This window comes from Brachypodium distachyon, chromosome 1 (genome assembly GCF_000005505.3).
Source record: "Brachypodium distachyon strain Bd21 chromosome 1, Brachypodium_distachyon_v3.0, whole genome shotgun sequence".
Classification (NCBI taxonomy): Eukaryota; Viridiplantae; Streptophyta; class Magnoliopsida; order Poales; family Poaceae; genus Brachypodium; species Brachypodium distachyon.
In genome coordinates this window covers 53,498,424-53,504,423 of record NC_016131.3, presented here as the reverse complement: position 1 = coordinate 53,504,423, position 6,000 = coordinate 53,498,424, and positions in this window count along the sequence as shown.

The window sequence follows — 6,000 nt, the reverse complement described above, 5'->3', positions numbered from 1 at the left end:
GGGAGGGCTTGTCACGTGGAGGGGAGAAGGGCGACAGGGGTAGGGCCGGTCGGGCGAGGGCCTGGACATGGCCAGCCGGAGGCTGCGAGCTTGAGGTGCAGCGCGGGCAGAAGGAGCCGGGAGGGAGGAGGCGGAGCAGGAGGGTGCCCCGACGGCGGCCGAGGAGAAAGAGGAGGCCACGATGTCCAGCGTGGCGCCACGGTGGCACCGACGGGTGGGCTCCCTTGTCAGTTTTATTGTCAAAACGTGATCAACGACGAAATCAGTGCGCGGGAGTACAACGGACCACAAAAGTGGTGGCGATTTGAAAAAATTAAAAAAAAATGATTTTTCTAGACGTGCCTCAAATGTGGTGGTTTTAATTAATTTTCTCAGATGTGAATCGGTGTGGGTTTTGGAGTTTGTTTCTCGTCTGGCCTTCCGTGCCAGTACAATGCGTGCCGGTATGCGGATTTTTGATGTTTTTGGTGTGAAGGCAGTCCAGGAGTGACCGAGACGTTGTTCTTGCGACGTTCGGCGATAGTTGCACGCCACGTCTTCTTCAGGACGCCTTGTATTTCCCTGCATGATCCTACTCCGATCCAAGCCTTTTCCAAGCCATTTCAGGAGTTTTCATAAACAAAAAAGAAAACCTAAGCATAGATATCATGTTTATAAGAGCATACTCTCTCGATCCATGTTAATTGTCGTAAGTTTGTCTAAATATGGATGTATCTATGTCTAAGACGCGTCTAGATACATGTAATAATCCGACAATTAATATGAATCGGAGAGAGCAGATATTATAGGAAAAGTCCGAACGACACTCTTAAGATTATCCGGTTCTGGAAATGGGCCAGTAAGGTCCAAAGGCATGCACACTTATTTGTTGTTTTGATTTTTTTGATGCAGCGCGCACTCTCTCTCTATATATAAAAAAAACGAAGTCTTGGAATGACCTGAAATGAACATTCATGAACCTTTTGGAAACGGGTTCATGAAGTGTCAACCCTTGCGTGCGCGCTCTCTCTCTCTCTTAAAACGAAGTCAAGAAGTTAAAGAAAACGAAACCGGTATCAATCTGTGACCAGTAGGTATGCACATTTCCTCGAATATAAAACATGTATTTTGAATCTAAATTCTAGTTATTTCTTTGTGTATTATTACCTGAAAGTATTACCATGTCATTTGTTTTTTTAGGCATGTACAATGGTTGATAAGTCGGTCTTCTCTTATGTGTACCCATCATTTATAAAAGACAACAAAACATGTTGTCCAATGGGTTATCTCAACGTAAACATTAGTCACATAACCAATCATGAATCATCAAAGCCCGTAGGCATAGGATTCCCTTTTAGCTGAACTCCCGCTTATAGTTTGTGCTCATGCTTCTGTTTCGATTGAAGAGAATTTTCCTCTTTTGCACAATTTATACATATCTAGATTATTATGCCATTTATTTCAAGTTAGAATATTTGTTCTTTACGTTTTTATGCCATATTTTGCTTCTCTTCGTGGATCTTTCATTATGCGCTAAACAATTGAATAGAAAGATCAATTAGTTAGCGACAAGTTCGCTCTCGTCTAGCACGTTAGTTACAGAAATGATAGTGTCTCCGGATTATTTACAAAGTAGTCTCAACATTATTTTCTTCTCTAGCAGATGACAACCTCAATAACTATTGAGAACTATTGAGGATGTACGGAGAGAGGTGAGAATTCTGAAGGCTTTGTCGGTACAATCAAATCTTGTCAAATTTTATGATGCATGCGAGGATGCGCATAATGTCTACATAATAATGGAGTATGTTTACTTATCTTACCTTCACAACATCCATACAATGTTGTTATTTAATCTAAATATCGTCCAGAACTTTGCATATTTTATGTCGTGTGTTCTATTAGCGAACTTGCAGCACCTCACATTGTACACAGAAGGACTTGCTTCCTGTTAGAAGGAGCGCCATATTTGTTGCACAAATTTATGCAAAATTACAAGGTGATTGATGTTTTCTTCACTTGTTATTGGTCGGGTTGCTTGGAGGGGGAGAGTTATTGGATAACATTATGTGCAAGTAGAACACTTTTTTTCCGCTTCAGACACGTCTTCTGAATACCAAAACAAGAATAACTCTTATCAAGTATTGGTATTTATGGGAGGCAAGAGGTACACTGAGGTAGATGCTAAAGTTATTATTGAGCAGTTATTAAGTGTATAGTTGCTTTCTTTCATCTTTAGGGTGTTGTTCACCGTGATTTGAAGCCAGAGGTTTGTGGAGTCTTGATTTTCTTTCTTCTTTGTGTCAATTATACTCATCGAATTTCATTTGCTTTGTTACCAACATCGTCGTATTTTGTGCTAGTAACTCTGTCCTTGGTTTCTGGTAATTTCACCGATCATGTCGAGCAGAATTTTCTATGCAACACTCGAGATGAACATTTGCCTATGAATATCATTGTTTTGGCCTCTCAGATCTTATAGGGCCAGGTACTACCTCCACTTGGAGATTATGCCCATAGAAAGATCTTCCATTTTAACTATGTTGTTTTGATCTATTATGAATTTGACAAATATGTTAAAGCTTCTTGACACCAAGTAAATACTTCAAATTTTGTTTTAAAAAATGCGTACTAAAGTGGCAAGGCCTAATTTGTATTGATTTTAGAGATGAAAGGCTGAATGCATTGTTGGTAGTTCATACTATGTTGCTCCACAAGTCCTAAATAGGTCATATAGCACATAAGCAGACATGTGGGGTACCAGTGCTATCATGTACATCTTGTTGTGCGGCAGCAGACCATTCTGGGCACAAAGTGAATCAGGATTTTCCACAGAGTGCTGAGGGTTGATCCTAGTTTTGATGATTCACCATGGGCATAGTGGGAGGCAATAGCAAGTATCCCCTGAAATTGAACTAGGACTAGTTCCTCATGTTTTCCCATTTTCTCTTTTCCATTTGTCAAGTTTTTATGGTCTATCAGAAAAAATTAGGATCATCCCTCAACACTGAGCTGAAAATTCATAATTCATTTCGTGCCTCGAATGGTCCTCTACCACGCAACAAGATATAAATAATAACCTGACAATCCACATGTCTGGTTTTGTGCTATGTGACCTATGTAGGACTTCTTCAGCAACATAGTACGCACTACCAATAATGTTATTCAACCTTTCATCTCTAAAAACAATACAAATTAGCCTTTGCCACTTCGGCCCACATGTTTTAAACAACATTCGAAGTATTTCATTAGTGTCAAGATGCTTTAACATATTTGTCAAATTCATAATAGATCAAAGACATAGATAAAATGGAAACTCCTTCTATGGAGATAATCTCCAAGTGGAGTCAGTACCTGGCGCAATAAAATTTGAGAGGCCAACACTGATGATCTTCATAGGCGAATGTTCATCTCGAGTGCTGAAGGGGAAAATTATCTCGACAAGAAGGATGACATTATCATAAACCAAGGGCGGAATAATTAGCACTGCATACCAGGATGTAGGTAACAAAACAACTTAAATTCAGTGAGCATAATGGACACAAAAGAGAATAGATCAAGACTCCACGGACCTCCGGCTTTAAATCATGGTGAACAACACCCTGAAGATGACAGAAAGCAACTACACTTAATATTTGCTAAATAGTAATTTTAGCATCGACCTCGCAGTGTACCTCCTGCCTCTGAAAATACCAATACTTGACAAGGGCTATGCTTGTTTTCATATTCAGAAATTGTATCCGAAAAAAAAATGGTCTGCCTGGACAAAATTCTGTCAAATAACTCTCCCCCTTCACACAACCTTGCCAATAACATGTGCATAAAACATCGATTAATTAATCACCATGTATATCTGCATATAATTTGCAAGAAATATGACACTGCTTATAACAAAAAGAAAGCCCTTCTGTGCATAATGTGAGATGTTCCAATTTGGTAACAGAACACATGACATGAATATGCACAATATTTAAATCTAATAAAAAAATTATGGATGTGGTGAAGGTAAGATAAGAAAACATACTCGTCATTATGTAGACTTTAAGGGCGCATCCTCACATGAATCGATCATAAGTTTTGAGATTTGAGTGCCCTGAGTAAACCTTTGGAATCTTCACCTCTCTCCCTACATCCTCAATAGTTATTGAGGTGTTGTGACCTGCATGCATGCTAGAGAAGAACAAATATTGAGATTTATTTTGTTTAGAAGAAAATGTGAAACATGTAGCCGGACAGCGCGGAGACATTATTATTTATGTGACTAACTAGCTAGACAAGCGAACTTGGCGCTAACTGATTGATCTTCCTATTGAACTGCTTAGCTTAAAGAAAGATTCATAAAGAGAACCAGTAGATGGTATAAAAACATTAAAAAAACACATATTCTAACCTGCAAACAAATTCATAATAATCTAGAGATGTTAAATTGTCCAAGAGCGAAAAAAGAAACTTTGCCCTCTAAGCACAGGCATGAGCACAAACTCTAAGCAGGAGTCGAGCTGAGATCCTAGGATAGGCAAACATCGAATGTTTACATGGCAACCATGAGGTCTGCAGCAAGGGGGTAAACCATAAACAAAATTGATTGTCATGGCCGGACAAACAAAAGCGGAAGAAACTAAAATGGATTCTCTTAATTCTCGCTAGCTGTTGGGGGCGAGAGACTGAGGGAGCGAGAGGGCGGCGCTGACACCGGAGGGGAACGAGGGAGGCACTGCCGCTGTCAACACCGGAGGGGACCATGGAAGGGGGGACAGATCAGAGAGGAGGAGCGAAGGGGAACGGGGAAGCCTTCGATGTCACGAGCATTGGAGGTGACCATGGGGGGGAGCTCGGGGCCAGGGGCCAGGCACTGAAGCTATGGGGATCGGCGACACCAAAGGGGGGCTTGGCGTGCGACACGACGGCGACTGTGAGAATGTGAGGCGAGACGGTGTGATATACGGAGTAGATGAAAGACGGGGTTACAATTGTCACGCTAATTAATGTAGATGATTAGGCTGATAATTTATTGTATCTAAGAGATTGTATATATTAGTTTCTTTATAAAAATCGTCGGCTACTACCATCTGTTGTGGTCCTCGTGATCTTCAGGTCGTTTCGCACTACCTCGCCTGTGCTATCCGGGACTTCCCCATTTCCTATTTTGGAACGCCCCTCTCCATCTCCAGGCTTTCGTCGACAGGACCTCCAACCCATCCTCGACAAGATGGATCGCAAGCTGGCCGGTTGGCGTGCTGGAATGTTGTCCAAGGGGGGCTGGCTTGTCCTTGTCAAGTCGGTCCTTTCGGCCATCCCGGTGCACACTCCACTCGCTATCGACACGTCCAAGTGGTTTGGCAAGGCCATTAATAAGAAACAATCTGGAAGGGTCGTACGGACACTCTGCGGGGGCATTGTGCTGTGGCATAGGCCAAGGTCTGCTTGCCGATCCGCCTTTGCGGCTTGGGTGTCCGTGATGCCAACTTGGTGAGCACGGCCCTCCAGCTCCGGTGGCCGTGGCTCCAACGCACTGAGGTCTCTAAGCCTTGGGCGTCGTTTCGCATCCGGTTTAGCCCTCAGGTCCTCACTCTCTTCCGTGAGGCTTGCATTTCTGTGACTGGCGATGGTCGTTCTACGCTCTTTTGGTCGGATCGTTGGCTCAATGGTAGGTCGATTTCGGCCATTGCCCCGGTCGTGTTCTGCGCCGTCCCATGTCGGATCTCCCGCCGACGCACCGTTGCGGAGGGCCTCTTGGCTAACTCTTGGATTCAGGACATCTCCGAACCCCTGAATGCCCAAGGGTTGGTCGAGTTTCTTCACCTTGTTGAATCCCTGGCCAACGTGACCCTCACTCCTGGCCAGGAGGACTTGCTCCGCTGGACTTGGTCGAGCTCAGGAGTTTATTCCGCGCAGTCGGCTTTCCTCCACTTCTTCGAGGGCCGGCCGGCCTCTCCGACTTGGCGTCAGATTTGGTGGTGCTGGACCCCCCTGAAGTTTCGGGTCTGGGTTTGGCTCGCTTGTGCCGACCGATGCTGGACA